At 43.5% G+C, this 15296-nt stretch overlaps 1 pseudogene; it reads left to right on the forward strand.

Moving 5' to 3' along the window:
* Window positions 1–3253: 3253 nt before the first annotated feature.
* Window positions 3254–15225, forward strand: LOC136538676 (kinesin-like protein KIN-12C; annotated as a pseudogene).
* The last annotated feature ends 71 nt before the right edge of the window (window positions 15226–15296 follow it).

Raw genomic sequence — 15296 nt, forward strand, 5'->3', positions numbered from 1 at the left:
CTCCAATTTTTGATTCCCCTAGGGTTTTGAGTGAAAGGAGAGCGGATTGAGTGAGAGAATCACTTTGGCAAGCTTGAGCACTTGATTTCTTCATCAAGCCAGTTGGATTTGTGTCTATTACTCTTGGATTCTTGGAACCCTAGCCAGCTAGGCATCGACCAAGAGCTTCCATCTTGTGGAAGAGCCTTGGAAAGTTTGTATTACCCTCGATTTCTTAGTGGATAGTTCAAGTAACCTTTGTGGTTGCTTTGAGAGAGGCAAGGAGGTGGAAGAGACTTCAACCTTTGTGGTCACCTCAACAACGAGGACATAGGTGCTCCTTTGTGGGTTTACCGAACCTTGAGATAAATTATTGTGTCCCGCGTGCTTGTTGTTGTTGTGATTTGTGCTATCATATTTGTTCTTGTTGGTTTGTATTCCTCCCCAACTCTCCTCTTAGGGTTTGGACTCGATCTACGGAGTGGTGACCTTCCAGCATCAAAGGAACAACCCCCAACACTTCATTTTACCACTAGAGAGTGGGGTTGTAAGATATCTTTCACTCAAAGTTCATTTTAGCACTTAGTAGTGAAATTCTCGTAGGTGCCGTAACTCGAAACTTTCGGCTGCCGAAAGTTCTGACCCAAACTGTCAGGATTTCCGACTGTCACTGACATTTGACTTTGAGATTACGCAGAAATTTTTAGATACGCCTATTCACCCCCCCTCTAGGTATTGTTTAGATCCTTTCACAAACCCAAACACGTTCTTAACTTTCTAAACTCTAAACTTGTATTGTTGTACCATACTACCGTGCCGAGCCATCTCGTTTCCCGAATTGCGTCATTATCACCTCATTACGCCACATGTGCTCACTCACCTATGTGGTCGTACCGCACTATACCACAGTGACCCCACCGTACTACGCTGCCATGTCATGCCTTGTTGAGCCCATGTGTTGTGTCCCTCCTCGCTATTGTTCAACTCGCTCTTGCTCCACCTCACTGTGGCGCCAGGCCTAGCCCTCGCACCACGCCACCACAATAGTCGCACTCGACATTGACATCGATGCATTCCTTCCTATCTCTTGCAGTGTAGGATCTCATGCTCGCCATCTGCTCGCACCCGCTCCCTGCCATCTAGGCCTTCCTTGCCTTTCGACGTGACGGGTTCATCTTGCAAGGACATGCTTTCTACACCACCGTGGGTGTGTGAAGTGCCTCGGCAAGGGCACAACATGGTAGCATGAACATGCAGATGATGATGTTGAAACCTTTCACAAATCAATGATAAAAATCCAGTAAGTCCATGAAAATTTTGCACTTATGAGACCATTGTGGGCATTCTTTTTTTTGAAATCAAAGACTCACAGCTTTATTACGTCACACTGGATTTGTGGAAATCATAGATCACTGAAGTATTTACAAACTCTGGGAGGAGATCTACCCATAAAAAAGGATAGATCCGGGTCCTAAGACAAACCCGTGCAAGCTAACTCATGTGCACAATTGTCACAAGAATGTGGAAAATAACACAACTCAAAAGAATCAAACTGTGTATCTAAAAGAAATTTAGACTCTCTGGACAGAGAGCCTCCAGCTGAATGATCATATTTAGAAGATCTAAGAGCCTTCACCAAAACTAGGGAGTTTGATTCCAGTTAAATTTGCATCATACCTTGATCTGTTGTCGTGGTGATTGCTTTAAACAAGCATGGGCTTCTGTACATAGAGCATCATGTACTTTATACAATTTTCTTGCGCCTGCTAGCACCACTGAACCTTCATGGTCCCTCACTACAAAACCCCATGCTCCACTCTTTCTCCCTTAGAGAAAAGCACCATCAAGATTAATTTCACAAACTCTGATTTAGGCGAACACCATCGTACGCTTTGTTTCATAGGTTTATCTATTTTTGTCTCGCCACTTCATAGAGCAAACTAGATTGATGGACATAGCTCTATATACAACCTCCTCTATCGACTCCACTTGTTCTCCAACATTTGCTTTATTGTGTGCATCCCACCATGCCCAATGGAGGTTTATCACTTTTGCCATTGTATCTTGCTCTAGAGATAGAATACTCAACACCATATTCTTTGTTGAGGTCAACTCTAAAAGCTCAACTTAGATATATTCTATGGACATTGCTCTCCAACATTTCTTCACCATTTAACATTTTAGAAAGCAATGCCCTCCATCTTCATCAAAATGCCAGCAGACTGGACAACGTGTGTCAACGTCCATACCCCTGTGTAAGATATGAGTACGCAAGGGCATTCACCAACTCTAAATAATGTGCACCTTGACTTTTATCTACCTTAATCTCCTACGGAGTCATGATAGTCCAAAAAGGATACTTGTTCGATGCAAAACGTGCACATCTTGAGGTTACTAAATAAGCGTGCAGCACGCAAAACCTCAAAAACAACACTTAAATGGTCAAGATGTTCAGATAAAGACTGGTTGTATATCAATACATCATCAAAATAAAAACCACCACAAAATTTCCAATAAAATAATGTAAAATCTTGTCCATTAATCACGTGAAAGTATTTAGATGCATTAGTCAAACCAGAAACCATTCATACAAGTCCACTTTGGTGATATCCATTACCCAAGTCAACTTTAGAAAAAAATCACTGATTGGCTTGCCTTCGTAGTCTAAACTTGTCCCATGTGGTTTTATATTTTAGAGCTGATCTTTTACAGAAGTTGTTCCATTGATTATATTTCTTTAGTTTCTGAATTTTTCAACAATGCTTGAGCCTGTATATTCAGGCAGTCAAGCTTGCTTGAGTCTGGGAAATCTTTGACGATGATCGAGCCTCGCTGCCTAGGTAATTCATCCATAGATGACCTGGCCTGCCAGCTTTCCACGACACATCCGACGCAGGGGTTTGGCCTTTAGCACGGACACCGCTCCCCAACGGCTAGTTGCGGTCCGGTAACCCCGCGGGCAGCGTACGAGACCTCCCACGAGCCCATGTGGCCCAACTCCTGACCGTCCATCATGAATCAACCGGTTGGATCGAGCCGACCGCTGGGCTATCGTTTGCCACCCCCGCCGCCTCCCCCATTTCAAAAGTTTTCGAATTAAATTCCAACGAACACGCGCATCCGCCTCGCATCTCAATCTTCCAAGCAAGCGAGAAGCGTCCCTCCGCGTCTCCTCCTCCTCCCTTCCCCTCTCCTCCCCGCTCTCAATTCCCTTGATTCTGCTAGCTGATCGGCGTCTCACCGGAGTAATACGCAGCAGCAGCAATAAGCGGCCATGGAGTTGTTGCGGCGGAACCTAAAGCGGCAGGCATCGTGCTCGCTCTCTGCCTTCGCCGGCGCCGCCTCCCCATGCGCCACCGACCAGGAGAACCTCCACCCCAACCTTGCCTCCTCACCGCCGGCGTCGCCCGCCAAGGGCGCCTCCTCGCCACGCTCGAAGCAGCCAGCGGCTGCGGCTCCACCGGCTGCCACCACCGAGGACGATCACTCCACGGCCGCTACCACAGCGCTAGCCGATGACGAGCCCTCCGTCAAGGTACTGTGCCATGCATGGATTCACTAGATCCGGCTTTCTACCATGGCAATTTGGGATCTTGGGAGGGTTTGCGAGCTTGCTCCTAATGTTGTGGGGATGCGCGCAGGTGGTGGTGAGGGTGCGCCTGATGGTGAGCCGGCCGGTGGACGGCAAGGATCTGCAGTTCGTCCGCAAGACCACCCCAGACTCAGTTGCTGTCGGCGATCAGTCCTTCCCAGTGGATTGCATCCTCGACGACAGGGCTTCTCAGGTATACAAGCAAGCTTAAAACGCATCACACCGAGTAACATGCCCAATCGTGAGCGACTCTGAAAGAATTCTACGAATTGGTGGTTGCTAGAAGGTTGATGCGTTCGATCTGGTAGGATCGCCCATGATCGAGAACGCTCTTGCTGGATTCAACACATCCCTCGTCTGCTATGGCTAGGTACTAACTGTTAGATTGATCTCTAACCTAACTAGACCCAACAACCCAGTTGGGCCTTTGATTTGCACCCTGATCGGGGGTGCCCAGCCCACCATGGCTGGAGGGCCCCTGTCACCCTACGCTATATAAAGAGGTGGGGGCCAACGGCTCTAATCACGAGGTTGACCTGAGCCGACCTCCCCACCGACAAACCCTAAACCCGATCTAAGTGAGGGGCGCAGCCAGTGACGGGAAGTTCCTCCGCCACAGCACTGTGCCGTCATCATCTTCATCGCCGACACCGCTTCACCGACCATCGCTGCCTTAGCGCAGACATCGAACCCGATGGCGGCCTCCGAACCCTCCCCCTCTGCCATGTCAGGTTCGGTACCTTTCCCCTTCCCTCTCTGTCTCTCTATTGCTGCACTAGAAGGTATCCTATGTCTTTGATTCATCAAGCACCCCGGCTAGATCTACTCCTAGATGATCCGAATAGTCTAACAATGGTATCAGAGCCTCGTTTGAGTATAGATCTAGCATATCAGTTTTGATCCTTTAGGATCTGAAAAAAGGAAAGAGGGTTTGGATGAACCCTAACCCTAACTGGTTTTAAGGAAAGAGGGTTCGGTTGAACCCTAACTTCGATCCCTTCGGATCTAAGAAAAGAAGAGCATTCGAATGAACCCTAACCCTATCTGGGTTAAAGAAAGAAGAATGAGGGCTTGGTTTCCCTCTGAGGAAAGAACCGGAGCAGCGAAGAGAGAGAGAGAGTGGAGTGGAAAATGAACTAGGGTTTTGGTGGAGGTCGGCGTCAGCGGGTTTTTATTCACCCGAACTCACCGCTCGGCCGTTGGATCTGATCGGATCGGTGCGGACGACCGAGATCAAGCGGGCCAGCGATGCGGCCTAGGTGGGAGCGCGTGACGCGTGACTTTGCTGGCCCAGGCCCAGGTTGCGGCCTAGGTGCGGCCTGCGTGCGCGTGCAGTGATGGGCCGAGCCGGCTTTTGCCGGTTTTGGGCCGAAACGGTAAAGAATGAGCCCATTTTCATTTTTTCTTTTTTTCAAAAAAATGAAAATAGAAATTGGCTCAAAAGAAAATAGAAAAGAGGATTTTCCTGTGGGTAAAATTCATCAAATTGTAATATTTTCTGCTGTGTATGTAAAGATGTTATTTTCATTATTAAATTCAAACCAACGGGAGAATTTAATTTTGAAAAATAGATATGCTTTAATTGATCATAATATTGTTATTATTCTGACCAACGTTGATTAATGACAATATTATGATATTTTGTCTTGTGTCAATTCTATTTTCTGCCCAACGGTGATATAGAATTAATGTAGAGAACAATTGTATGTTTTAATTTTGATCAACATTGAACTAAGGCATGCAATTGTCATTGTTATTATTTATGTTCTCACTATTTATATATATAAATTGTGTTTTCAGGAGGATACAACTTGATGAGTTATATCAAAGAGATCCCCACTCTAAAAGGTGATAACTACATTGAGTGGAAGATAAAGATCGACCTGGCTTTCATCATCGCTGAGGTGGACTAGGTAGTCACCACACCGTGTCCCACAGAGCCTATGACACCGGTGTGGGAGACAAACAAGGCTGATGCCGCCTGGGCAAACCAGAGAGAGGGACTTTGCATCCCAAAGAATGTCCTATGACCTTGAGCATAGGAAATGGATCACTACCAACAAGAAGTGTTTGGTTGTGATAAAGAACACGATTGAGTCTGCAATTGTGGGCTCAATCCTAGAGTGTGACACCGTCACTGAGTATCTAGAAAGAATAAAGAGTCAGTTCACTGGCTCTTCAAAGACATATGCTACCTAGCTGATAAAGCAGCTGGTGACAGAGAGATACTCAGGCAATGGTGGCATTAGAGAGCACATACTAAGGATGAGCCATTTGGCATCCAAGCTAAAACCAATGGATCTGGCTCTCAAGGATGAGTTCCTTATCCATCTAGTTTTTGCTTCCTTACCAGGGATGAAAATGGTACGGATATTTTCTGACCGTATTCGAAACCGAATCCGTTTAGAGGGGTTGAGATCTGTCCGTATCCGAGTCCAGATATCCAACATCCGATACCGTATCCATATCAGAATACTCAAATCGCATATTTATGATGTCGATATCCAATCGTATCCTATCCAACATAGTTGACACTATCCATATTCGAATCCGAATCCGGACAGAAATATGAAAACAAATGTAATATCGGTGATATCCGTTCGTATCCGATCCGTTTTCATCCCTACTCCTTGCCAAAAGAGTTTGATACATTTGTTGTCAACTATAACATACAGCCCGAGAAATGGGACATGGAGAGGCTCATGGCTATGTGTGTGCAAGAGGAGGAGAGAATGAAAGCTGCCAATGGTGGCACTATCAATTATCTGAAAGATAACAAGAAAAAGAATACTAATGCCAACTTCTCCTCAAAGTCAAAGGAAAAGGGTCCCATGCTGCATCAGCCTCAGCAAAACAAGTTTACAGTAGAGAAAGATCAATGTCTCCACTGTAAGAAGATGGGACATTATAAGAAAGATTATCCCGATTACCTAAAGATGATCATGGCAAAGAAAGGTGAGAACATTATTACATTCATAAATGAATCCCTGTATGTACAATATTCAAAATCTACTTGGTGGATTGACTCAGGTGCAACTATTCATGTTGCTAATTCTTTACAGGGATTCCGTTCGACGAGGACTACGCAAATAAGTGAAAGACACGTTAAAGTCACAAATGGAGTCCAAGCAGAAGTTGAAGCCGTTGGCGATCTTTCTCTAGAGCTAGCTGATGGTTTCAAACTCATACTTAGAGATGTTCTTTATGTTCCCTCGTTACAGAGGAACTTGATTAGTGTGTCATGTTTGGACAATGATGGTTATGATTGCCATTTTGGAAATGGCAAATGTAAGATAACATTTAATAATGCATGTGTTGGTCATGCTATCTTACAGAATGAGCTTTATTTGTTATCACTACGTGATGATGTGAATGTTGTATGCGATGATGGGAATGTTGCGTGCGACAATGTAAATGTATCCTCATCTGCGGATGTAAACTGAAAACGAAAGAGAGCTCACGATGCGTTGTCAAAATTATGGCACTGTCGTTTAGGCCATATTTCGAGGGGGAGAATAGAAAGACTAGTTAAGAATGATATTCTTCCTCCATTAGAGCTCTCAGATTTAGAACAATGTAGATATTGCATAAAAGGAAAGTATGTAAAGAAAATTAAGAAAGATGCCAAACGAAGCGCAAGAATTCTACAGATTATTCACATAGACATATGTGGTCCCTTTCCTGTAAAGAGTGTGGATGGTTTTGATTCATTCATAACATTCACAGATGATTACTTCTGTTATGGCTACATTTATCCAATCAAAGAAAAAATAGAAGCATTGGATAAATTTAAGATATTTAAGGCAGAAGTTGAAAACCAACACAATTTAAAGATTAAGATAGTTAGGTCTGACTGTGGGGGGGGAGTACTATGGTCGGCATATCCCATATGGCCAAGTTCCTAGACCTTTTGCAAGGTTTTTACAGGAGAATGGTATAGTTGCCCAATATTCAACACCGGGCGAACCTCAATAGAATGGAGTAGCTGAAAGACGCAATCATACCCTGATGGATATGGTGCGCAGTATGATAAGTTACTCCACCTTACCATTGAGCCTATGGATGGAGGTGTTAGAAACCATCATTCATATTCTTAATAGAGTACCAAGTAAATCGGTGCCCAAAACACCGTATGAGTTGTGGACAGAAAGAGTACCCTCACTTAACCACTTGCGTGTGTGGGGGAGCCCTGCTGAGGCTAAAGTATTTAACCCAAATATTGGGAAGCTAGATCCCAAAACAGTGAGTTGCCATTTCATTGGCTACCTAGAAAAGTCAAAAGGTTTTCGTTTCTACTGTCCAGATAGACATACAAAGTTTGTGGAAATGAGACACACTATCTTCCTAGAGGATGAAATGATGAGGGGGAGCATGGTAGCTCGAGAAATTGACCTTGAAGAGAAGCGGGTGTGTGCGCCCACTCCGATGATTCATGAGCTATTTTTCTCACTACCTGTTGTCGCTGCACCGATAGTGCAAGATACTGTGGTGCCAGCACCTGTTGTTATCCCGCCTGTGGCAACAATGAATAATGATGAGGGACCTGTTCTTTAGGATCCTATAGAACCTATTGTCACAAATGAGGGGGAGCAACAACAGCCTCAAACAGAAGATGTGCCAAATGTGGAGGCCCCTAGAAGATCTCAAAGAGTTAGAAAATCATCTATTCCTGCTGATTATGAAGTGTACAACACTGAGGAATTTCAAATGGAGGATGATCCCACCTCATTTGAAGAAGCCATGAGAAGTGATCATTCGTCAAAGTGGCTTGAGGCCATGGAAGATGAAATGAAATCAATGAATGCCAATAAAGTTTGGGATTTAGAGATAATTTCTAAAGGAGCCAAAACAGTAGGTTGTAAATGGGTCTACAAGACAAAGCTTGACTCTCAAGGGAATATAGAGAGATATAAAGCCCGACTTATGGCAAAAGGCTTTACGCAAAGAGAAGAGATTGATTATAATGAGACCTTTTCCTTAGTCTTATATAAGGATTCCTTCAGAATCATAATGGCATTAGTGGCACATTATGATCTAGAATTATATCAGATGGATGTAAAGACTGCATTTCTCAACGGAGACTTGGAGGAAAATGTTTACATGGCACAACCAAAAGGTTTTGTCATGGAAGGAAAAGAACGAATGGGATGCCGCCTAAAGAAATCCATTTATGGATTAAAACAAGCTTTAAGACAGTGGTACTTAAAGTTTGATCAGACAATAAAGAATTTTGGGTTTAAAGAGAATATTGAGGACAAATATAAAGTTTAAGAATGGGAAGTTCATCTTCCTTGTCCTGTATGTGGATGATATCTTACTTGCTAGTAGTGATGTCAGTCTACTACTAGAGACAAAGAAGTTTTTGTCCTCAAAATTTGATATGAAAGATCTTGGTGAAGATTCGTTCGTTCTAGGGATCGAGATTCACCGAGATAGAAGTAAAGGGATATTAGGACTGTCACAAAAGGCATACATAGAAAAGATCTTAAAGAAATTAAGTATGCACAAATGTAGTCCCTCACCTGCTCCTATAGTCAAGGGCGACAGATATGGGGATTTTCAATGCCCCAGGAACAAATATGAGATCGATCAAATAAAAGTGGTTCCATAAGCTTCAGCTGTCGGAAGCTTGCAGTATGCTCAAGTATATACGCGTCCTGACTTGGCATTTGTTACCGGGTTACTTGGCAGATTCCAGAGCAATCCTGGAATAGAACACTGAAAATTGGTAAAGAAAGTCTTGCGTTATTTGCAAGGAACGAAAGGCCTGATGATGACGTATAGAAGATCTGATTCACTCCATATAGTGGGGTATTCAGATTCTGATTATGCGGGAGATAATAGAAAATCTACGTCTGGATATGTATTCACTCTCGCAGAGGGGGAGCTATTTCATGGAAAAGCTCAAAACAAACCATCACTACATCATCCACAATGTATGCCGAGTTTGTAGCGTGTTACAAGGCAACGGGGCAGGTGAACTGGTTAAAGAAGTTCATACCCGGTTTGAAGGTGGTTGACGATATCTATAGACCACTAAAGTTATACTGCGATAATAATCCGGCAGTACAGTATGCTCACAATAATAAGTCAAGTGGTGCTGCCAAATACATTGACATAAAATATTATGGTGTGAAAGATAAAGTCCGGGATCAAGTCATAAGTCTTGAGCATATAAGTACAGCAAAGATGCTCGCGGATCCGCTTACAAAAGGCTTACCACCCAACGTGTTTAGAGAACATGTAGCCGGCATGGATTTAAGGGAAAGCCTATAATTCCTGAACAAAAGAAGGCCCAAAGATAAGTACCTATTTCAGAACAGAGTAGTGTGTTGTATCTGTTAAATCTATCGGCAATGGACCGTGACGATGAGACATGCTCTATGCGATAATCTGTAATGGAATGAACAAAAATAAAGGATATGAAAGTGAAAGATGAAAAGAGATCAAGGAGGAGATTGTTAGATTGATCTCTAACCTAACTGGACCCAACAGCCCAGTTGGGTCTTTGATTTGCGCCCTGATCGGGGGCGCTCCGCCCATCATGGCTGGAGGGCCCCTGTCACTCTGCGCTATATAAAGATGTGGGGGCTGACGGCTCTAATCACGAGGTTGACATGAGCCGACCTCCCCACCGACAAACCCTAAACCCGATCTAAGTGAGGGGCGCAGCCAGTGACGGGAAGTTCCTCCGTCATAGCACTACGCCGTCATCATCTTCATCGCCGACATCGCTTCACCGACCGTCGCTGCCTTAGCGCAGACGTCGAACCCGATGGCGGCCTTCGAACCCTCCCCTCTGCCGTGTCAGGTTCAGTACATTTCCTCTTCCCTCTCTGTCTCTCTATTGCTGAACTAAAAGGTATCCTAGGTCTTTATTCATCACGCACCCCGGCTAGATCAAATCCTAGACGATCCGAATAGTCTAACACTAACTACTACTAATCCAAGCAGTCCGTATCGTGTTCTTTGCTCCTCGGTTCCTGTTGCTGATGCTTGTATGTGTCCGATGCTTCTAGTGTGGCACCGGGAAGACATACACCATGTGGGGCCCTCTCGGCGCCATGGTTGACAGTGGCTCTGACCACGCTGACCGGGGCATCGTTCCTCGGGTTTTCCAGAACCTGTTCTCTCGAATCCAAAGAGTAAGGAGATTCTTCACCCGTCCTTTCTCTTTTGGTAAATTGTGAGTGATCTTGTTTGACTTGACGTTGCTCCTTCCCTGTGTAGATGCCAGAGAGTTCTCCTGAGAAGCAGACGAGCTACCAATGCCGTTGCTCGTTCCTCTAGGTGTGCAGTAATTTGGTTGTTTTCAACTGAACCGTGTCTTGGAAATGGTTTCTAGAGCTGATATCAGAACTAACATATGTGATTTGCTTTTCCAACTTGTTGCAGGTACATAACGAGCAGATCAATGATCTGTTGGAACCATCTCAGCGTGACCTGCAGGTACATTATTCGACAAGAAAATTATCCTGAAATTGCAGTTGCTATTGGTTCATGCAGATATCTCATCCAACTTCACTCTTTTTAGATAAAAGAGAATGCTGGCAATGGTATCCATGTTGAGAACTTGACTGATGAGTACGTGTCAACAGTAGAGGATATCAATCAGATCTTGATGAAGGTATAAGATTACTTCCAATTCATGATGTTCTCTCTATGTTCCTGGACAGTGGATGCCCTGGTCAGGCATGAACAATGAATTTGCAAGTTTATCTGACAATTTGCTATTGAATTTGCAAGTTGGCAATATAGAAAAGCTAAAAAAAATTCTAAATTATTGGAGTGGTTAATTAATTTTTTCTAAAGTTATATATTTATATGGATCAGGCTTTTCTTTTGAGCGCTCATCATGTGTAGAGATAAAAAAATTTATGCTTCCGTAAAGGTTATAGTTGGAGAATAGAATAAGTCCAATATTGCGATTTCAAGTTATGATTATGTTCTTATAAGAACAAATTTCACCAATAAGAGTAACACAAAAGTTTGTCATTTAGTTTCTCTCCTATTATTTTTGAACTGTAATCTTTTCATCTGAGCATCTCTATACTGTTGTGGAATGAAACCAAGATATCACGCTGGTGTAACCAGCATGCAACACCATCCAGAATATAAAAGCTTGCTTTGATATCAAGACTCGCTTGATTCGTATTTATTGCATGCATATCTCTAAAATTTCTGTAACAACAGCTGCAGCTACTGCATCAGTGTTTTGTTTACCATAGTCATATTGTTATTGTGGCTATTGTTGATTAGTCTGTTTTGTAAGCTGCTTCTCTTGATTAGTAGGATAGTTCTTTGGATTAGTGTTCTCATCATAACCAAGTCTATTTTTCTTTACAGGGACTGTCAAACAGAAAAGTTGGCACCACCAGTATGAACTTGAAAAGTTCCCGCTCTCATGTGATATTCACCTGCATTATTGAAGCATGGAGCAAGGTACATGCTAATTTTTTTCGCTAGTTCTAGGTTCTTTGTTGCATACTGTAATAACTGTCAGCCTTTCTAAATCTCAGGATTTCACCTTTGTATTCTGTCTTATTATAATAAATCTATCAGATGTTTATAAGATATACATCTGCTGATTTATCTTTTGGATTTGCTCTCTTCACAGGGTTCATCAAATGGGTTTAGCAGTTCAAGAACTAGCAGAATTACCTTTGTTGACCTTGCTGGTCCTGACACTGATGAACTTTTGATGGTGCAGCAAAGCATTCCACAAAGGAGGAAAGACATCTTAAGAAGTCTCTTTCAAGGCTTGGGTATGTAAATCTGTAATTGCTTCTTTGATATTTTATTTTGCTATCAACTTGATTCAGTTATACAAAGACCGCTGTTCATCGTTTCCTTTATTTTTCTTGGTGCACCTAGATTAGTTTCCCTGTCTTGATGTCCTATAGGCCTCCGAATGCAATATGCCAAATTGCCCTTTTTTTAAGAAAAAAATGTATGATAGAGATATTTAGAAAATCCAAAGCCTCACACACCTGTCATTTCAAGAAACTAGTCATCAGCAATCCCGTTTGACACATGTGCTGAAGGATACACTAGGTGGCAACTCCAGGGCTATATTTTTGTGTTTGATTTCTTCGGAACACAGGTATTTTCTGTTCTTGTGTTCCTTTTATACCTTTTATTACATATTCTTGTGTTGATCAGTACATTGGGAACTGCAGATGCAGATCTGGAACCTTAAGTACACTAAGATTTGGTGAGCGAGCAAAGCTAATGCCAAACAAACCTGTGATAAATGAGATATCAGAAGATGATGTTAATGGTTTGAGCGATCAGATACATCAGTTAAAGGTATTACCTCACAACTCAAAAGCATGTAGAATTACCTACAATATACACAGATTTGCTAATTATTTAATTTCTTGCAGGATGAACTCATAACAAAGTCCGGAGACACCACAACTTGCAAGGCTGGATACTTCAGTGCACAAAGTGCCCGTGAAAGCTTGCATACTTTGCGAGTGAGCCTCAACCGCTCTCTTATCTTGCCTCACATAGAAGTTGATTCAGAGGAAGAAATGGATGTTGATGAAGAAGATGTGCAAGAACTGCGTGATCAAATTAGCAAGCTTCACTCTTCATCTGAAGATACCTTTGATGACTTCATGGATGCGGAGAGTGGAGATGAAAACACTCCTTGTTCTATGGGAAGAAGTGGAGAAGATGATCAAGTTATCATAGATGATTTTGAAGGTCCACGACAGGAAGAGCACAAAGAAGTATCTAACAATACAAATGCTAAGGAAGACCTCGGTTCTGACAGAAAATCTAGTCTATCAATTAGTGCCTCCCCACGGTTGTCACCTATTCAGGATCCTACATTGTGCTCTTCTCCAAAGATCCACAACAAGGCAAGAAAGAGCATCACTTCACCGGGGCTATCACCAAGCAAGCTTAGAGTATCTGACAGCCCAGGTGATAGAAATGTTGAAGTGTGTAGAAATAGTGCACTCCGGTCCTCTCTCCAATCAAGCAAGCTTAGCCCCACTGACTCACTGGCTGCAAGTCTCCAACGTGGCTTGCACATTATAGAGTATCATCAACAGAATCCAGCCCCACGAAAATCATTTATTGGTCTTTCATTTGACCATTTTACGGTGAATCCTCGTCAGTCAACAGCAAAATTCAGTTCAGTCGTTCAAACTCTTCCTGAGGACCAAGGAAGCAATCTTTGTTCATCCTGCAAGAAGCCAATGAACACAAATGAGAATCAGACAGAAAATGTAAACTCAGACAAACAGATTGCGTTAGCCTTGGGTGCCACATCTAATGAATCAGCTAGCGCTTCAATTAAGGTTTGTCTTTCAAGCTATATGATTGAACTATTTTATTTGATTCGTGTCATCTACTTAACCATTTAAATTGACCAGGACGGCAACATAACCAAGGAAATTGCTTCCAAGAGAGAAACTGAGCTTGAAGCTTTATGTGAAGAACAAGCAGCAAAGATCAAGGAGCTGAGCACTTTAGTATGTACAGAGATGAATCGAATATACTTCAGACATTTATTTCCCTTTCATTTACATTTTCATCTGTTGTGTTGCAGATTGACCAATATAAGAACAGGTCAGAAGATGGCCCAGATTCAAATGGTATGGCACCTGCAGAAGAACTAACTAGTGAAGGCAAGGTTTCTGAACAATGTCATGATAGGAAGGTGTCACTCAATGTGAATGAGGGAGGCACTTCTTGCTGAAATCGAGAGTCTGAAGGAGCAACTCAAAAACCAGACTACTGAATCAACAACTGGTAGCCTTCTTGATCAGTTAAGGAACGGCAGCACAGACCAGGAGTATGAACTTGACAAAGAAAGGCAGAAATGGATGGAGTCTGAGGGCAAGTGGATCTCACTCACCGAAGAGCTGAGGATCGATCTGGAATCAAACAGGATGCATGCAGAGAAGACCGAGATGAAGCTCTGCAATGAGAAGAAGTGCACAGCAGAGCTGGATGAGGCTCTTCAACGGGCGATGTACGGCCACGCCAGGATGGTTGAGCATTATGTTGAGCTCCAGGAGCTGTATAATGATCTTCTCGAGAAGCACCGCCGAGTGATGGAAGCGATCTCTGAGGTGAAGAGGGCGGCTGCCAAAGCAGGCAGGAAGGGCTGTGGGACGGCCTTTGCTGCTGCCCTTGCCACAGAGCTTTCCACCGTGAGAATCGACCGAGAAAAGGAGAGGGCTCAGCTGAAAGAACAGAACAGAAGGCTCCGCATTCAGCTGCGAGACACCGCTGAAGCTGTTCATGCTGCTGGAGAACTGCTCGTCAGATTGAGAGAAGCTGAGGAAGCATCTACACTAGAAAGGGTTTCAAACTTAAAACTAGTCATTGGTGTTCTTGTCTAGTTATCGTACAAGGTGAAAAGACAACTCTCAATTGTGTGCTTCCGCTGTTTTGCAGGAGAGGACTGCCGCGTTGTTGCAAGAGAACGAGAAGCTGAAGAAACAGCTAGAGAAGCTGAGGAAGAAGCACGAGATGGAGCTGGAAACGATGAAGGTGCACCTTGCAGAGAGCCGGCTTTGGGTGCCTTCTACCACCACGAGAACGAGAGGACCCCGGAGTACTCGTGCGATGCTCCATTGACGCACGACGACGATCAGTCTTGGCGGGCTGTGTTCGCTTCTGCGTACGAGTGAATGGAGTTACCTGATTGGATTGCTTGGGAGTTGAGACTCGTCAACTGAGCCTGGTTGACAATTGGGAAATG

This window comes from Miscanthus floridulus, chromosome 2 (genome assembly GCF_019320115.1).
Source record: "Miscanthus floridulus cultivar M001 chromosome 2, ASM1932011v1, whole genome shotgun sequence".
Classification (NCBI taxonomy): Eukaryota; Viridiplantae; Streptophyta; class Magnoliopsida; order Poales; family Poaceae; genus Miscanthus; species Miscanthus floridulus.